The sequence below is a fragment of the Monodon monoceros genome, unplaced genomic scaffold (genome assembly GCF_005190385.1).
Source record: "Monodon monoceros isolate NGI ecotype Baffin Bay Population unplaced genomic scaffold, NGI_Narwhal_1 Super_Scaffold_7, whole genome shotgun sequence".
NCBI lineage: Eukaryota > Metazoa > Chordata > Mammalia > Artiodactyla > Monodontidae > Monodon > Monodon monoceros.
In genome coordinates this window covers 37,078,054-37,098,166 of record NW_021703784.1, presented here as the reverse complement: position 1 = coordinate 37,098,166, position 20,113 = coordinate 37,078,054, and positions in this window count along the sequence as shown.

The following is a 20,113-nucleotide window of genomic DNA, read 5'->3' as shown; positions in this document are numbered from 1 at the left end:
TCTTGGAAGGTTGTGCTTTTCTGAGAACATGTCTATTTCTTTCAGGTTGTCCATTTTATTGGCATAGAGTTGCTTGTAGTAGTCTCTCATGATCCTTTGTATTTCTGCAGTGTCAGTTGTTACTTCTCCTTTTGCATTTCTAATTCTGTTGATTTGAGTCTTCTCCCTTTTTTTCTTGATGAGTCTGGCTAATGGTTTATCAATTTTGTTTATCTTCTCAAACAACCAGCTTTTAGTTTTATTGATCTTTGCTATTGTTTACTTCATTTCTTTTTCATTTATTTCTGATGTGATCTTTATGCTTTCTTTCCTTCTACCAACTTTTGAGGATTTTTTGTTTGTTCTTTCTCTAATTGTTTTAGGTGTAATGTTAGGTTGTTTATTTGAGATTTTTCTTGTTTCTTCAGGTAGGATGGTATTGCTATAAACTTCCCTCTTAGAACTGCTTTTGTCTCATCCCATATGTTTTGGGTTGTCATGTTTTCATTGTCATTTCTTTCTAGGTATTTTTAAATTTCCTCTTTGATTTCTTCAGTGATCTGTTGGTTATTTAGTAGTGTATTGTTTAGCCTCCATGTGTCTTTATTTTTTACAGGTTTTTCCTGTAATTGATATCTAGTCTCATAGCATTGTGGTTGGAAAAGATACTTGATACAATTTCAATTTTCTTAAATTTACCAAGGCTTGATTTGTGACCCAAGATATGATCTATCCTGGAGAATGTTCCATGAGCACTTGAGAAGAATGTGTATTCTGTTGTTTTTAGATGGAATGACCTATAATTATAAATTAAGTCCATCTTGTTTAATGTATCATTTAAAGCTTGTGTTTCCTTATTTATTTTCATTTTGGATGATCTGTCCATTGGTGAAAGTGGGGTGTTAGAGTCCCCTACTATGATTTTGTTACTGTTGATTTCCCCTTTTATGGCTGTTAGCATTTGCCTTATGTATTGAGGTGCTTCTATGTTGGGTGCATAAATATTTTCAAGTGTTATCTTCTTGGATTGATCCCTTGATCATTATGTAGTGTCCTTCTTTGTCTCTTGTAATAGTCTTTATTTTAAAGTCAATTTTGTCTGATATGAGAATTGCTCCTCCAGCTTTCTTTTGATTTCCATTTGCATGGAATATCTTTTTCCATCCCTTCGCTTTCAGTCTGTATGTGTCCCTAGGTCTGAAGTGGGTCTCTTGTAGACAGCATATATATGGGTCTTGTTTTTGTAGCCATTCAGTTAGCCTGTGTCTTTTGGTTGGAACATTTAATCCATTTACATTTAAAGTAATTATCAATATGTATGTTCCTATTACTATTTTCTTAATTGTTTTGGGGTTTTTTTGGTAGGTCTTTTCCTTCTTTTGTGTTTCCTGCCTAGAGAAGTTCCTTTAGCATTTGTTGTAAAGCTGGTTTGGTGGTGCTGAATTCTCTTAAATTTTGCTTGTTTGTAAAGTTTTTAATTTCTCCATCAAGTCTGAATGAGATCCTTGCTGGTTAGAGTAATCTTGCTTGTAAGTTTTTCCCTTTCATCACTTTAAATATGTCCTGCCAGTCCGTTCTGGTTTGCAGAGTTTCTTCTGAAAGATCAGCTGTTAACCTTATCAGGATTCTCTTCTATGTTATTTGTTGTTTTTCCCTTGCTGCTTTTAATATTTTTTTCTTTGTATGTAATTTTTGTTAGTTTGATTAACTTACTCTCTTTGGGGTCTCCTTTTTGCAGCCTTCAGGTTCATAGTTCCCATTGGTTTTGGTGTCTGCTCCCAGTGGGCAAGTTTAGTTCAGTGGCTTGTGTAGGCTTCCTGGTGGAGGGGACTGGTGCCTGTGTTCTGGTGGGTGGGGTTGGATCTTGTCTTTTTGGTAGGCAGGGCCACATCTTGCAGTGTGTTTTGGGGTGTCTGTGAACTTAATATGATCTTAGGCAGTGTCTCTGCTAATGGGTGGGGTTGTGTTCTTGTATTGCTTGTTGTTTGGCATGTAGCATGCAGCACTGGAGCTTGCTGGCTGTTGGGTGTAGCTGGGTCTTAGCGTTGAGATGGAGATCTCTGGGAGAGCTCTCACTGATTGATATTACTTGGGGCCAGGAGGTCTGTGGTGGTCCAATATCCTGAACTCGTCTCTCCCACCTCAGACGGTCAAGCCTGACACCAGGCCAGAGCACCAAGACCCTGTCAGCCACATGGCCATGTACATGGGGATTTTCTTGCCTTTAGGGAAGTCTGGGATCTTCTGCCAGCGTTCAGTAGGTGTCCTGTAGGTGCTGTTCCACATGTTGATGTATTTTTGATGTATTTGTGGGGAGGAAGGTGATCTCCACATCTTACTCCTCCACCTAATAAGTCTTAATCAATGTTTCTTGAACCGAATTATATTTCTTGAGAGAAAAAGTAATTCTGGGTTAATATTCTGAGATACCATACAGAAGACTTTATTCCACCTTTTGATCATTAGCCCCTGCAGTGCGATTCTGCCAGGTATTTAGTAACAAAGCTTTTGCTCCAGAAACCTCAAGTACACACCACTCGACAGTGAAATAACACAGATCAGGATTCAGCTTGCTTCTATTTTCCAAACAAAAGATAAGCTTTTCCTTTTCAGACAAATGAGCCACATTAAATTTACTGTGTTATTGTGTCAACAACAAATATGTTGATGGCCAACAACAAACATGTAACACTTTTTAATTTAATCTATCCACTTTGCACAGATTTCTGATAAAGTTAAATGAATTTTTTTTTCCTAATTTTTTTTCTTCCAGACTTCTTCTAAAACTATATGCCCATTTGTACTTTAAGGGTCTCTGGCTAGTTTTTCATATTAACTCAGTCATTTTCATCACTCAAAGGCCTTCTTCCTTTTAATTAATTGGAGACATTCTCTCTGAGTACACCTGGCCTTAATCAGTTCAGGACCCATCAGACGTCCCCCTTTATTTCACAAAATGATTACATTTTCTAAATAGTGAACTTTCAAGTAAACCTTTACATAGCATTTCTGGGCATGTAAGGTACAACAAAAAATATGACATCTGAAATCAATGCCAATTTTTTTTTTGTACTTTACATTTTATAGATTACCTTTCACCTACATTATCTGACAATTTTCACAAATTCATGATGAGTTATTTTTATTATTAAAACTATGTAGATGAAGAAATTAGGGCTCAGAAACATACCTAAGGGCACACAATCAAGATCCAAATTCAGGTCCACTGACTTCAAATATTTTCCCTACACCAACTTTTCCCCCTTTTGTGCTTTGTTTAAAAAATGTCAATATTTGTCATTGAAAGTCAAGGTTGATCATAGACTTTCCTCCCATAGATGTTGTTAACCACAGAAATATATCAAGAACAAAAGGACAATTCAAAACCCATCCAGAGACATTTGTGAATGTAAAGTCCACAAAGCATTGCCAGCAATAAAAGACAATCAGCTTTGCATGGCCAGACAGGTAGTGGAAAGTGACGTTAGTGAGAAGAGCCGAGTTTGGTTTTCTCCTCCAGAGCTTCTCAGCCCCTGCTGCTGGATAATAAACAGTGAAGTCACATTTGTTTTTAATCCAAATCTCTGATTGCAGAGATAGACACCATTCTTGTGCTCTCCTATTGTCCTAATTACACTTATAGTCTTCAAAAATATGCTAATATTATGACAGGTGGAGGTGATCTTCCAAGAATTAAACACTGAAAGGTGATAGTAATGAGCTATAATGGAGATTATGCCAGAATTAGAATCCAAACCTCTCTTTCTCTGTACTACAATTTGTCTCTCCTTATAATTCATAATGGTTGACAAGAGGAGGCTATATGGTTAAAATTTTTAAGATTTAAGAGATTCTTCTTTGGGGAGAGTCATAAGTTTCCTACACTGGCAGTTTTAGAGGAATACTTTGATGCCTGTCAGAAATAGTTACAGAAGGAAGTCTGGAAAGGGAAAAGAGGGAACCATCATAGAGAAGGGCTGTCTGTATTCTAGCAGGATTTTTCCTATTAGGTGGCTCTGTCAAGAAGTGGGTTCTTTCTCAGAAATCACTGAAGTAGATGCCTCCTCCCTCCTGCCATTGTTCCATTTGTTTATTAATTCATCAAATATTTTTTGATCATCTCCTATATGCCAGGCTGTGTGCTACATGATGAATAAAACATGGGCCCTGACCTCAAAGATTTGTGGTCCCTGGAAAAATGGGGAGGGAGTGAATTTTGGGTGTAATCATGGTTGCTGAGAGAGTGAGAGTTGCAGGTTAAGACACAAAATTGAACTGGCAAGTTCAGTTCCTATTGGAGGAAACCCACCCAGGCTTTGAGTATCAGGAAAGACTTCCAAAGGACTAGCACTCAAAGTGGGTCCTGAATTAGGAATCAGGAAACAGAACAGACTGGATATATCAAATATATTTCCAGAGAGCTGTGGGTTTACAGGAAGATGAGGAAGCTCAAAGGCAAGGGTGCCTCACTTGCACAGGCCCCTTCCATGGTCCTTGGAGGGGTCCTAGAAATGGATCCATGGTCATTTGTTTTGTAACATTTTAGAAAGTAAGACATCATAGTCCCAAAAGATTAAGAATCCTGTCCCTTTGCACTTTGACTTACCCTCCCTCATACGCCACCTTCAGTTGGGTGGTGTTGGGCTGGCTGTGGGCATTTCTGAGATCAAGCATAGGAGAAGCTGAGTTGGGGACACCTTTAGTTTGCATTGGGTGGGATAAATTTATATGATTTATAGTCTCTTGCTTGCATGTCTCCCATCCATATACTTCCATGCCAAATGACACATTTTATGACAGGATAACCTTGGATTCTCCCAATTACATGTTCTTCACCTCCCAAGCCCTCCTAAGCAAACTCTGCCACTGGAAAGGCTGAATTATTTTTCTATTCCTTTTATAGAAAATAATGTTATGCAGTTGTTGTCTCACGAAGAGGCAGTTAAAGACTATGCAGCCAAAAATGGATGTTTTCTCTGTGCATCCAACTTGGAATATGACTGAATTTGCCATCCTGGAACATAATAAATTACTCCAAGACTTTATGAACATATAGAAAATGATTATCATGCCCTACTCATATCACCTCAACCTTCGCTGGAAGTCACAGGCAGTTTCCAGGCATATGGATATCTTTCTGTGTGTCTCTTTGCTTGAGAGCATTCAAATAGCTATGGATGAGTGCTCGGTCCAAAAACAGGGCAGGACGACCTGGTGCCCCAGGAGGACTCCTGAGCCAGTGATGGACTGTGGTTGGTGGAAAATACCCCAGCTTTCTCTCCCCTCAGTGGGAGAGTTCTGAGTTATGTTCTTCCGGCTATCATGAGGATACAGTCCTTGATCTCCACACCTGCATCTCCTTTGCTATGACTGAGGACCCTGGATGGATGCTCTGCTTTGTGGGTGTCCATGTCTGTGGATCAGGCATTCCATATGCCCTGGTTAATGGTGCTAGCTGAGACTCTGTGGGCCGCAAGGGCAAATCCATACCCAGAAAATATATCTAACCCTTTCGGAATGAAAGGGCCCCATGTCGTCACCTTGACACTAAGGTGGTTTCCTCAAGCAATAGGTCTGTATCAGAGGTTCAGTGCTTCTCACTATTGCTGGCAGATTGGACATCAAGAGGTAGCAGGAGCTAGTAGTCTTGGGAGGTAGGTACCCACATTGTTGGGCTCATATGTAGCTTTGTGCTACTGGCCACTACACTCCTGGGTACTAAGTGCCAGTCTGGAGTTACTGATAACAAAAGCTAAGTAATGTCAACTAGCTAAGTCTACTTGGTAATTCATTTTGTTTACTTGGTTTTTCAGCGTGTCTTCCATGATGGATGCTTTCTAGCGGATGCTAGCATGTGAAAAAAATCTTCACGTTCCATGCCCATTGCATCTAACCAGACCTCTTTGTCTCCAATCTTCTAATCCTTTTTATTCCAAGCCCCTGACCAACAGCAAAGTCATTGACCACTGTCTAAAAATCTGTACTTTTTCTCACTTTGGGCTATTTCTCTTTTCACATAAAGTGGAAAATCAGATACATTGCTCACAGCTCCACCCATTGAGAAGGTTAATCCCCTACCCACTGTCTTTCAAGGCCCCCAGAATATGTCTATAACAGAGCTGCCATCCATTTTCGGCTTGCATCCATGTACCAAGCTGACACTTCCATAAACTAAGCTTGGGCTTTTTCTCCTCCATCAGCTGATTATATGGGACACCCTGTCCCAATATGACCATAGGTGTGAGTTGGTGCAATTAAGGTGGGTGATGTGGGAATCTGGGCTACCTACTAGTGTAGTTACTCATGTCCACTGATCCTGCTCAGGCTCAATCCTGAATGTATCCCTTCCATCTTCCAATGGACTACTGCTGTGCCCATCTGACTTTATGACTGGGCGAGTCCAGTGAAATTCAACTTATAATGGACAGTTCCGGTGGCATGATTAATTGACACCTCATAGCTAAGTGTTCTGTCTTTACCAGGGCAATATTCCAGATGCTGTTTCTCAAAAGTCATATAATTCTCTGCTGCAGATGGCATGGCCTTCCTCCAGAATCCCAGGGACCTGAGTTATGATTCTTGCCCTGCAGCTGCCATAAGCTCTGTATGAGGTCTTTCCCCACCATAGACACCTCCAACACCATAAGGTCTTCTGATCGTATGGCTAAAGTGGCAGGGCTGCTTGAGCTGCTTTTAGGGCTGGCTGCAGAACCCCTTCCTGCTCCAGACCCCACTCAAAGCTGGCTATCTCAGTAAATGGGCTAGAACAGTATCCCAGGTGTGGAATGTGATGCTTTCTTATTCCGAAGAGGTCTAACAGGTGCTGTGCTGCTTTCTTTATGTTAGAGGAGAGGAGAATCATTGATTTGCCTTCTTACTTTGGAGGTTTTACTCCTTATCCCTGGACCACTAAAAACTTAACTGGTGACAGTGTTCCTGAACCTTTGTAAGGTTTATATCCCTTCCTCTGCAACCTATGTGTCTTCCAAGCAAATTAGTCACTTTTTGCTCATCCTATATGAACAGCATGAGGTCATTAATATATTTTATCCGTGACAATCTGTGTAATGGATGTTTGGGTCATCCTGATCTTTTATGAATATATCATGACAGAGGATGGGAGAGTTAATACAGCCTTGAGACAAAATCTTCCCTCTTCAGCCAGGTGATACAGCAGACCTTATGAAAATTGTTGTCTGTCCTACATAAATACAAGTCTTTCTAATCCTTTTTTCTAATTAGAATGGAAAATAACACATCTGTCATGTCAATCTTACATACCATGGATTTGAAGGCTTATTAATCTGCTCTGGCTATAATACGTGCCTGGCATAGCAGCTGCAATTGAGGCTTCTACTTGGTTATGCCTTCAGTGAATTGGTTATGCCAATGAAGTCATTTGTTCTTCAGGATCCATCTGGTTTCTGCAGGAGCCAGATTGGCGTATTAAACAGAGATATGATTACTACCACCCCTGCATCCTCTAGGTCTTTATTTAATGGTGGCACTATCTCTCTGCCATGCCTCCAAGGATGTGTTATTTCTTTTGATTTACTAGCTTGACCAGGTATCTACTTGTTCTTATCCACCATAGTAGCTCTTATCCTACAAACCAAAGACCCACTGTAGGGATTATTCCAACTGTGAAGCATATCAATTTCAATTATACACTCCAGAACAGGGGAAACAAGAACTATGTGGGTTCCTGAATCCAGTGAGTCCACTGGGAGCCAGATATTAGCCAGGACTTCATACCTGGCTCTCAGAAGCCCCCTCTCTAACAGAGGGGCCATGATGCTCTTTAGGTCACCAGCTGCTGACACCAGATCAGGCTCTGTGTCCAATAGTTCTCAAAACATCTAGGCACTTCCATTTCTACAACGTACAGTCACCAGAATAAATAGCCATCCATCACTATGGGGGAAGACTCAGAGAATCATTATAATTTATATTTGCCGTAGTATCACCAGATTCTTCTTCCTGGGGATCTGGCATCCTCTTCAGCTAATGAACTTCTAAATGAAAATTGGTTCAGTTCTGGGATCAGGCCTTTTTATTGGGGTGAACACCCTCAGTAAGTCTCCTGCTCTCTGATTCATTCATTCACTCATTCGTTCATCCTCTCTTTCTTTCCCTCCTTCCTCCCTCCCTCTCTCCCTCCCTTCCTTCCTTTTCTTTTTTGTTATATGTTTAGCAACATCCTTGTAGGCTGCCCACCTTTTTTGCCCCTAAGGATCCCGAGCTCTTTTAACCATCTCCACAACTCCTTGTGTGTCAAACTTCCATGATAGTAATTGTGGTCTCCTGGATTCTGCTAATTAAGTGTTGCCACCTGGCCTTTATTATATAGGGACCACATCATTCTCATGTCTGTTAAAGCTCTGTGATTGTCTCTCCTACCATCATCCCTGGCCTGCAGAGGACAGCCACCACTTCTCATTGGGTCTGGTACCCCTCTCACCTGTGCATTCCTGATAGCCTTGATAAAAATTGTGTCCTCTGGACCCTACTGTGAGGCATAATCCTCTGATGGGTTTTCTAACCTCACAAAGTATACCTGTGTCAGAATTCCCACTTTGTTTCTTCCTCTACCCTCTACCAGGGCAAGGCAGGCACTTGTACTTTGCTCAATATTGGTCATCACTTTTTCTAAGCTTCTAAGAACCACCCTAGCAGAAAGTCTGTCCCATTCCCTGGGGTCCTTGCAGATGTTAAATCCCCTGTCCCAAGAAAATGTTCCCAAGTCAATAAATTCTTATTTTTCCAATCTTACGTTCTAGCCCTCTTGATCTAGTACCCTCAAAATTCTATGCCAGTGGTACTTCATTTTCTCCTTCTGGTACATCTGATTCCATCTTGGGATCTGCTTCTTGCAGAACCAAATTAACACACAGTCTTTCAGAGAACCCCAGTGGGTGTGAGCCAGAGTTGCCCTAGTGGAAATTTACTCATTAGCATGTTATTTATTGGCTTTTCTATTTTCACTGCCTAACTCCCCGATTCTCTTACATGTTTCCCAACATCTCCTTTCAGATATACTACTAGCATCCAGATGCCTGTGTCAGAGATGACTTTTGGAGAAACCCAAACTAAGACAATCTCTTTCTTAAAGGATAGCTACATAAAGGGAATAAATAATTTCTGCAAATATTTATTTGCTAAAATCCTTTTTATTTTAGAGATTATCTTTATTTTCTGATTTGTGCTTCTTTTAGAGTCATGATAAGTTATGATTGAATGTCATTTAAGATGACCTCTCCTACCTTATAGAAAGATAACAGGTATCAGAACCTCTCTGTTCTTTAAAGCCATTTTTTCAGTTACACCCATGGTGCTTGCCGACAGGTTGTGACAAACCCTTTTGAACACCTCTAAGGACCACGGGAACTATGTCAGCTCAGCAATTCAGTCCACTTTCATTCCCAAAGAAATTCTGCCTTTGGGAAAGGGCAGAGCTGGTCTCTATCTCTTGAGATCATGAAGCTTCTGCTTCATTGTGAATAAAAGAATGTAAGTGAGAGGAAGCTTTGAGGTGTGGGAAATGAATTTCTTTATTTTTTTCACAAGCCCTAACAAGGTTTATATTGAACTTTTTAAATTCTTAAAAATCTTTCATTTTAATATATTATTTCTTTTTAAATATAAACTGATATCCTCAAAATCAGCAATGAAAATTAACATGCCAGAAAATATGACTTGTTTTCATAAGAATTCACATTTTTTCCTTGAACACTGCTGCATATCCCAGCCCAACTTGAGAATTGTGTCTTTACATTACAAAGACCCACTGCCCCAAGACCCTTCCTTTGGGGTCCAAAAAGAAAATGAATTCTTGACAGTAGTGATATGAATGCATATATGAATATAAATGTATGCATGATATAAACTCTGCTATGTTCAAGCAGTTCCCAAAGATATACATGTAAAAACAAAATAATGAGAAAAATTATAAAAAGGGAAAATAAGGGTAGCAGGGTATTAAAAAAATAAAAGAAAAGAAAGCAATGAAATGAGTATATCCCCAACACTTATGCACTGGCTTGAACAGCAATGGGAAAAGAGAGAATTTAATCAAACCCAATGCACAAAATGTGAAAGGATAATAGGAAAATAGGAAAGAGATTCCCAATAACTACAGCCTAGAGGAAAAGTACCTTTATGAACAACAACAACACCAACAAAAGCAGTCACGAAATCTTCTAAAAACTTTCTACAGTTAAGGTAGCAAATTCCATGTGATAAAATGCCTTAATGTTAAATAAACAGGGGACTCTGAAATCCCTACTAGTCAATCAGTCTAATGAAATCCCAATTAAAATACTATTTTTCTCCACTGACTTAAAAAAAACATTTTGAATCTGATTGGACCAAGTAATTATCTGTTCCTTTATTGATGCCTGATGAAAGGTGAGTCCGTGATTGAAATACGTATCACTCAGTTTGGGATCTTGAAACTCTCATACTTGGTTGATCTACCTGCCCCCACCCATCAGGATGAGTGGTGGGAGGTGGTTACATCTTGGCAGCTGAGCAGCCAAGATGCTGCTGTAATCTCAATGTCATAAAGATCTGGCTCCTGTACAGGGATGCTGAGCTCAAAGTGGTGCCAGCTTTGCATGCCCCACCACCCTTGTCCCTAATTACATTTTGCCTTTAGCTACTCATTTATAATAAAGTGTCCTGGAACAATGAAGCATAACAAATTTTGGGAGAGATTCTGGCAAGAGTGAAGATTGGCTCTCCGTGGCATATACGATGCCCCTGGGGTAGCCGGTGAGGCTGTTAGAAGGATGAAAAATACAGCAGTGTCTCTGTCAGTCCTTCTGTCAGGAAAAGACAGTGGCTGCTCAGGGCGAAACACATTAATCATTGATAGGAGAACTCAAATGCAGTCTTCCCATCTCAGAAAATGGTACCAGAACCCACCCAATCGCTCAGGCTGAAAACTTAAGAGTCATGATCCTTTTTTACTTTTTCTCCCTCATACACAATTTCCAAACAACTAGTATGCCCTCTCTATCTCTGAAACTATCCTGAATCCACCCACTTGTCTTATCTCTGCAGACTTTACCTTGGGCCAAGCACCATCATTTCATATCAGGCTCCTGGAACTATCTCCCCATTGGTTACTCTGATTCCTTCTTGCTCCCTTACAATACATCTTCCTCACAGAAGTTGGTTATGTTTTTGAAATGTAAATCAGATAATCATTCCTCTGCTTAAGACCTTTAGTGGTCTCATATTGACCTTCAAATAAATCCAGAATTCTCACCATGACTTACTTTGCCCTCTTCACTGACCTCATCTTATTCCCCAATTTTTGCCCTATTCTAGGCATTTTTTTTTTTAAGTTTAGTCCCACCTCAGGGCCTTTGCACTTCCTGTTGCTTCTGCCCAGATCTTCCCACTTAGGACTTTACTCAAATATTGCCTCCTCATTCTAGACTTTATTGGTGTCTAAAATACCTCTCCCTACAGCCTACCCTTGTTCAGAGTAATTACCTATTATATTACCCTCTTTTATTATCTTCATAGCATTTATCACTATTTCAAATCATCTTATTCATTTATATGTATGTTTATTGTCTGACTCCTCCCATCTAGAATGTAGACTCCAAGAGACCAAAGCTTTTGGTCCCCAAAGCCTACATCAGTGCCTGTTACATAGTAGGCATCCAAAACACAATTGTTGAATGAATGAATGAATAAACCACGTTTGTTGAATGAATCAATTAATCAATCGATCAACCTTGAAATCAGTTAATGGGAAACTATATTTTATATCCCAATAAAAAGAAACCCTGCCATCTTTAATTTAGTAGGTCTAACAAATACCTAATTTTCTTCAGGGGAATATGCTTGGTGATTGGGATGGCAGGGTGAAATTTCTAGGGCAAGTTTTTTAGGGTAAAATTTTCCATGATAAATGATATCATTCAGCTAATTTGATGTTAAGAATAAAAGTTCATTCAACCTTCCCTCATAGAATAGAGCGTCCATTGTCCAATGTACTTCCAATGTTTATGTACTTCCAGGATCAGAGCGTGTTATGAGAAAAAAATAATATAAATGAGACCCCTTCTCCCACTAGCCTTAACCTAATCTTTCTCTGACCACACAGAAGAGGAGCCTTGGGTGCAGAAAATTTATTAGAGAGTACTATCAGGATCAACACCTGTAGAAGGGAAGAGAAGGAAGAACTGAACAGAAGGAGAAGTTAAGCTGTTATTCAGTCTCATTGAAGGCCTTAGTCAACCCTACAAGGAGTTCTGAAGATGGAATTACCCTTCCTTTGTCGCAAGTTGGGGCAGGTAGGCTGAACTTTTATATTTCCACTGGGATCAGTCACTGGATGTGAGATGCTCTGAAAAATGGCACAACTTTCAGCCAGGCAGCTCTCTTGAGCAGAGGTGATCCCCGTAAGGGAATCAGGGATGCCAGGGCTCTCCACCAGCCTCACTCCCAATCAGTTGGGGAGTAAGTCAGTCATGCTCAAAGGGGAATCTGGGTGATGAATCACAGCGTCCACCACAGACCCAGAATCCAAGAAGGACTGAAGTTAACACTTCCTCACAAAACAGAGAGAATAGGAAACTTGTGCTCTCTGCTTTGAGCCAACATTACAGAGTGGGAAGTCAGGGATGTTCTTAAGTGTAGCATTCAACAGCTGCTTTTAAAAGACAGGCTTTTTTCTTGTTCTTGTTTTTTATTGCTGTTGTTGCTTGTTTTGTTTTAAGATTTTTTGTTTATTTCCTACTTAAGAAATGGAAAAATCTTTCTTCTTTGCTCTGTGTCAGACCATGGCTATGCTCTTTTCAATCTAAATTCCTGCCTTTGCTATGGAGCCTCCTCATCTAATGACTCTCTTCCATCCATACCAGCTTCTAGGACACAGAAGGGTGCATCTGAAAGAAATACTTTCTTAAATCCTATAATGACCAAAAACTAGTGGTAGGGGTTGACCTGGGAAAAATCTATGATGAGTATACTTCTAAAGTTCAGAAAAGAAGGAGTAAGTATGCCAAACTGTCTTACTCATGTTTTCTGTTTTGTTTTGTTTTTAATTCACTCTAACGTCTCTGATGTTAACAATGTGTATTTCTTTGGACCTCAAACTCCAATGTGTCTTAGAATAAGCTGGTATGCTTATGAAAAACAAATTGTTGGGCTTCATCCCCATGGAGTCAGAAGATCAAAGTGGGACCCAGGGGAATCTGCATTTAGAAAAAGAAAATTCCAGATGATTTCTGATGCAGGTGTCCCAGACATTATACTTTGAGAATCACTAACTCATTTCATGGCAAGCACATTTAACTAATGAAACAGTACTCGCAGTGACTGATTCTTATGAGCAATACAAGTAATGCAATTTGAGCAAGAGCTTAAAGACAGGCTGCTGCCTTGCACAACTTCAGGGAACTCCATTCACACAAAACACAATCGGATTATGCTCCCAGGGTTCCATTCGTGTTGTGGTGCCTGCAGTCTGATTTGAGAGGTGACTCTGTTAAAGGCAATACAAACATCTCAGGACAAGTGGGATACCTAGGTCCTCACTTAACTGCTGCAAACTCTGGTTTCCTTTCACATAGAGAAGGTCAACAATGGCTCTCGTTCATCCGAAAAGTAATAAACCTTCTCCCGGTTCCAGTCCTGGGGGCTTCATTCCATTCCCGGATACCTTCAGAGAAAGAAAGTTTCTTATTCCCATCCCATCCACACCATGTTAACCAGAACACAAGCTTTTCTTAATCTCTCTCCCCAACCATCTTGAACCCCAGCTGCCATCTCTCATAGGAGGCTAAACCCCATCTTTCTGGGAGGCAAGGAACATTCCTCGGCGTTGTCCTTCTCCTAAGCCACTCGCTCGAACTTCTCTCAGTTAGAGAAAGTGTCCTTTAATTGGTAACTTAGCTCCTCTGATGGGTCAGACTCTTTTCTTTTGAAGATTTTAAAACCACCAAACAAAAAACAACATGTTATGGTTATGAGTCAACTTATACAGATCTACCACAATTACAACATATCCAACCTAAAGAAGCTGTTTCCTTCCCAGGGTCAGGAAAGAAACCATATTCACATTTGCTATCAATAGTTACACTCTAAAGAGCAGCTGTGTAAATTAATCCTTCTTTAGGTCAAACAAAGATTGTATTTGCGTAAATATATTTTTGGAAGATGGGACTGTGTACTTGAAATATACCAGATACTGTACCCAATATACTACCTGTTAATACAGGCTCATACAAGCCTCATTAAAAACCCAAGGTGGGAAGCAGTGTTAGTCTCCCCATTTTACAGACAGAAAGCTGAGTAAAAGTTAATTTCTAATGATCACATAGCAAGAATTGGCAGAGCCAAGACTTGTACCCACGTTTATGTAATTCTAGAATCACAATTAAGCACAAAAAACACACTTCCCAGGACAAGGCTGCAGTCTACATCATGAGATTTTGTAAGTAACACAAGGTCTTCCCTGTCCCAAAGATGTCTTCCTGCAGTCTTGCTACCATAAACTTCATATTATTAGACAAATTACTTGATTTTCAGAAAACCATCATTGAAGCAGGAATATAGCCTAAGACCAACAGACCTTTTCCTCCTTTACATGCAAGCACCACTAGAAAACATTTCTGGAATATTTTAGGAGATAAATGTAGTCTAATGTTGAAACACAGTGAAAAGGAGGCCTCAGGGAAGAGGATTTAGGACTGGTAACTATTGATGGAGGAATGAAAGGAACACTCTGGATATTGAATCACTGATTAAATTTCCTTGCACATTTCTGGGAAGCTCTGACCAGTGAACACGCTTTGAGAAGTAGAATTGAAGAGAAATAGTATATAAGATAAAGTCAAGAGATGTGCTGCCCAGGACAGATTTGGCCAGTTTTTTACCATTTTGCTTTATTCTTTACAGTCTTCTTTCTAATTTGACTTTCAGAAATTGACTTGCCAGGCACAGCTTCAAGCTTTCCAATGGATGATCAGGAAACTCTTTCTCCAGATCTAACAATTGAGTGCTTATCGTTTAAAATAAACCCCTACCTGACAGCTCACACCACTTCCCCACCACACTTTATCTTGATACCCTGATTATTCCTCTTCAAAATCCGCATCATCACCCGAAATCATACTTAATTATGTTATATTTTATTTTGTTATGTTATATTATTTGCTTGTATATCACCTGTCTTTCTGTCAAGATAGTAAATTCCATGAGGAGTAACTTTGGCAGTCTTGTTCATCCCTGCCTTTCTAGCACCTAAAATAGTCCTTGAAATATAGTAGGTACATAATAGATATTTGTTAGTTGAGTGAATCAATTATGGTATAGACTGCTGTAAGAGGTGCTGAAACAGTTCATACATAACATTATTTAGTGTTTACTATTTCCCAGGATTGTTCCAAGCACTTCACATCCACTCAGTCCTTTAATATTCATTACATTTCTATAAGGTAGATACTATTATTATCCTCATCTCATAGATAAAGAAAGTGAGGCACAGAAGGTTATGTAACTAGTTCAATGTCATGCCCAGGAAGTGGTGGTTCCCTTAAACATCACACTAAAATAAGACAAGACATTGCCGGTTTGTTTGGGAAGACAAGTCTCACCCACATGAAAAACAATGAAGTTCATTTCGAATAACAAAAGAGGGATGATCAAGTTTTCCAAGGGTTGAGAGGAGAGAAGGCTCCCAGAGGATTGAGATGGTCAAGGGAGGCCTCAAAAAGAATCTGAAATTCGGACTGGTTCTTGAGTAATGATTTGGCTAGTGATGGAGATCTCTTATCACTGAAGTCCCAGTGATTATAATTAAAAAAAAAAAAAAAAAAAAAGGCTTGTTCCAGTAAAAATGTAAAGGACAGTGATCACATGACACACAGATATCTTTTTGAAGGTTCTGTTTGCCTTGGCTTCAAAACATTTACTGATGCTTATAATGAATCAGGAAAAGAGGAAACAAAAACTAAGGGCCTGAAGATGTCAGTCCCCTGAGATGTTCTGGAGAAGGCGAAGGCAGCACTTCTTTGGGGACCCCAGTAGCCCAGGAGTCAGGAATTCTGCCTGGAGAAAGCAAGACAGTTGAGAAACATTCACCCTCCTTCCCCCATTCTGTCCTCCATCACTGCAATGAAAACTGGGTTATTACCAGAATGTTTAGAAAGTCGGAGCTTTGTTAAGAACGACTCATCTGTACTGGTAGGTGATTTCCCAAGTGAAGTCAAAATTTCAATACATGATTCAGCACTGATTGCTGTGATGATTATCAAGATGTCAAAAGATTGGCATTGCTGTCAATGAGAAGTGAAGAGGCTCATTCTCTTTTGGGTTATGATCAACATAGTCTTAAGCACTGTAGGGTTTCAGTGAGGTGGGGAATGCGTTAGAAAACAACATGCAAGACATAGCTCCCATTTTTTACTTTCCTATCCAAGACTAGACCACAAGATTCCATTAGTGGTGCTTTCAATTCCTTCTATTCATCGGGGTAGCAGGATTCATGATTCAATGACCTAAGAATTAGAATCGTTTCTTTTGAGAATTGGTTTTTAAAAGTGCCTGGTGGGTATGACTAAGAGGTTTTGTGCACTGGGGTTTCAGTTGATGTTTGTATTTTTTCTTGTTATGACTTAAAGGAAAAAACCCAAATCTAAAATTAGCACTTGTTTTTTTCAACTTGGAACTTTGTAAACACACCAGCAGTGGGGTGTGTGCATATGTGTGTGTGTGTGTGTGTTGCAATAAGCAATATTACAATTTTTTGACATTTTCATTGCTGTTTCTTGACATATTTAGTGAGGTTTTTAAAGGTTTCTTTAGAGAGAGGGGAAAAAAAAAAAGAAAGAAAAAAAATGGCTGGCTTCCAGATCACCATATGTTTCCAATTGCAAATTCAAAAGCAGAAGACAAGCCTCAACTCAAGCTGTACAGACTTTTGTGGGAGTTATAGAGCTGGGGAAGTAGGTCCTCTTTTTAAATTTACTTATTAGAACTTCAGTGTTATCCAATAACAAATGATTGGGAGGAAGATGAAGCATTCAGCAAATATTCATTGGGTAGCATCTATGTGTAAGACAGTGGGTAGGGGATGGTACAAAGAGGTTTAGATGGGATATAGTTGGGGACACAAGATATGAGGGAAAACAAAAATCCAATACAAGATGGTAAGTGTGTTCAACCAGAAATTCTCTGGGAGATCAAAGAGTAAGGAGCTGACCTGTAAAAGAAGGATTCATAGAAGAGGTAAGATTTGAGATGGGTCTTGACACTGGACAGTAGGATATTCCAGGTGAAAGGAACTATAGCACCAAAGCCACAACGATGGAGTTGTGCAAAGCATTCAGGTTTGGTCACTGAGTCTGTGCAGCTGTAACTGAGTACATATGAGGGTGGAGAAGGGAGAATGGAGAAAAGATTGGAAAAGTAAGTGTAAGTCAGATTACGGTGAACTTGAATGACAGGTTTGATATATTGTTGTTTAAATTTTATTGAATCCAAACAATTCCTTGAGTTGGGTATTAATTATTAGCCCCATTTTATAGATAAAGAAACTGAAGCTCATAGAGACTAAGTAACTGTCCAAAGTCAAATAGTGAATATTTGCTGAAACCAGACTTGAACTGAGGTCTATTTGATTTCAAATCCTCGTAATCTCTTTACCTACAATGGTTGAGCAGACTTGAGTGAGAGCTACTGTGAGGTATTCCAGTAGGAACAGTGATATTTTATCACAAGGCAAAGAAATTAGAATGTGGAAATTAAACAGTAACTGCTTAGACCGAGGGGGCCGCAGGCATTGTAGAAGTAGTAGGACCCCTAGAGCTATCGGGCCCTGGGTGAATCCTCAAGAGGGACCTTCACTGAAGTCTAGACTTCCTAGCCTCAGAGCTGGACAGTTCTCCTTCCATATGAATGGAAGCACATTCATTTATTAAGAAGCCCATGTGGGGTGAGGAGTATTTGGATAGGAGCTAAGGGTATTTGGATCCACGGCAGTCGAACATATACTATTTGAGTAACTGTCCTCCTTGGAGCATTAAAGGATTTCCAAGACTTATTTCCTTGAGTCAAATCCATTTAATAAATGCCCCAAGACACTGTGAGTCACTGAAGTGACAGGGGTTAGGGCTTCAGAAGTCACTTTGTTTGCAAGCAACATATATCTAATTGTAAAAAGGGTTTCTTGTTTCATGTTACAGTAAAAAACAAGGGGCTAAGTTGACTTCGATCCAGGTGCTCAGACAATATATGTGATTCATCTTTCACCATCTCTCAGCTCTGTTATCCTCAATATTGGTTTTGTTCTCAGGTCATTTCTCCAAGTGGTGGTAAAAATCACTAACAGTTCACATACCCCAAGGGAATGAGGACAGTGTGACAATCGAGTGCTCCTTTCTCCAAAAATAGAGCAAAATTCCCAGCACTAGGTCTTAAGGATCCAGCTTGAGTCACATGGTCATTCCTAAACCCATTACAGCAGCCAGAGGTCATGCTCTGATTGGCTAGTTCTGGCTCACAAGCCTACCCCCACCATTAGGAGAGAGGCCCAGCTGCACCCAAACCACATGGTATGAGACTGGGAAATGGATGATTCTCCAGGGGAAATGGGGTTGCTGTTACTAAAAGAAAGAACATTGGTTATTGCACAGCTGTCATTGTAGTGTTGAAGGCACTACAGATATGAGGAGTGGAGACAGGCCAAAGGGATAGGAGAAAAAGGGCCATCTACCACTATGATGAAGTAGAATGGCTTCTAGGTTTCCCACTTTCTACGGGAAGTCTGTGCCTCCCACCCCTCACAACTTCTTTGCTACACCCTTTGCTCCAGACTTGCCAAACAAGCTGAGCCCCATCACACATCCAGGCCTCTGCATGGGCTGCTCCTCTGTCTGGAATGTAGACTCACCCCGACATCCTCCTGGTAAGTCTGTATTTTCACATCCTTGAGCATAACTCCCAGCAGCACATCAGAAATTCTTTTCTGTCTGTTCCCATGGCAATTCAGCTCTTTTTCAGGGGAGAGGGGAGCTGGGCAATGGTCATTATCTTTTATGGTTTTGCCTTAAGAACAGTGACATGTAGTAGGCCACCTTGATAATCCCTAATAGTATGTTGAATAAATGGTTTTCTGATTGCCATCTGTGAGGGGGCAAGGAAACCCAGTCCTTTCCCTATAGCTGATGTGTTATAGACCCTACACATAGGACACATATGACTTAATATCATGTATGACTTAATATCAGCCCTTAGCAAAGTCATGTAACAAGGTCTTTTACCTCATTTTCTTCTGAGTTCTCTAGAGGGTCAACTCTGTCTTCCTCACGAACATAAGTATCTTTTAAGGAGACATCAAAATAAAAAATCTTCTAGAACTTTTTAAAAGATTAATTTAGTCCTTCCCTTACTGCTATGGCTCAGTGCTAAATAAACCTTTGAGGTTCCTTCTAGTCATGTGTGAGGTGGCCTGATCCTTCCCACAGAGGCTTCCTAATGGATATCACAATTTGGGAGACCATTCGGACAGGTTTGAAAGATGGCAGAATATTCCAGGTTTGATGACGGAGTCACAATCCATATCTAGGTAACCCAGTTTATTCCATGTGAGGAACCCCAGGGAAGCCTACTTGGGATTAATATTCTTGCCATCATTTTTCACAATGTGACATATTTAGGACAGGAACCGTCAGACGCTTTATAATGGTGCTTCCCTAGAGGCCACTGACAAACTCACAAGCCTTAGCTCTTCACCAGGCAGAACTCTCACCTTTTGTAAGTTCTAAGAACTGTGACCGTGAGCTTGCCAAGCTTCCAGGATGCAGCAAGTCCTGCCCAACCAGCCTGTCAGAGAGCGAGGTGATTTATAAGCCAGAGTCTGAGGGCACCAAAAGGAAAAAAAAAAAAAAAAGGGAAAGTTTCTGAAGGGGGCAGCTAAGAACAGTTTTCTTTCTTCACCTTTCCACGATGCTCTGGGGCAGTCTTCGTAAATAGGCTGCTGCATTGGTCTTGGGAAAACCCACTGCATAGCCACAGCAGACATTAGTAATCAATCAGGGCAGTCTCGCTCTCAGGCCTGAGCTGGTCCTTCTCATTACAGCCAAACACTTAGAAGAGGCACCTGAAATGAAAC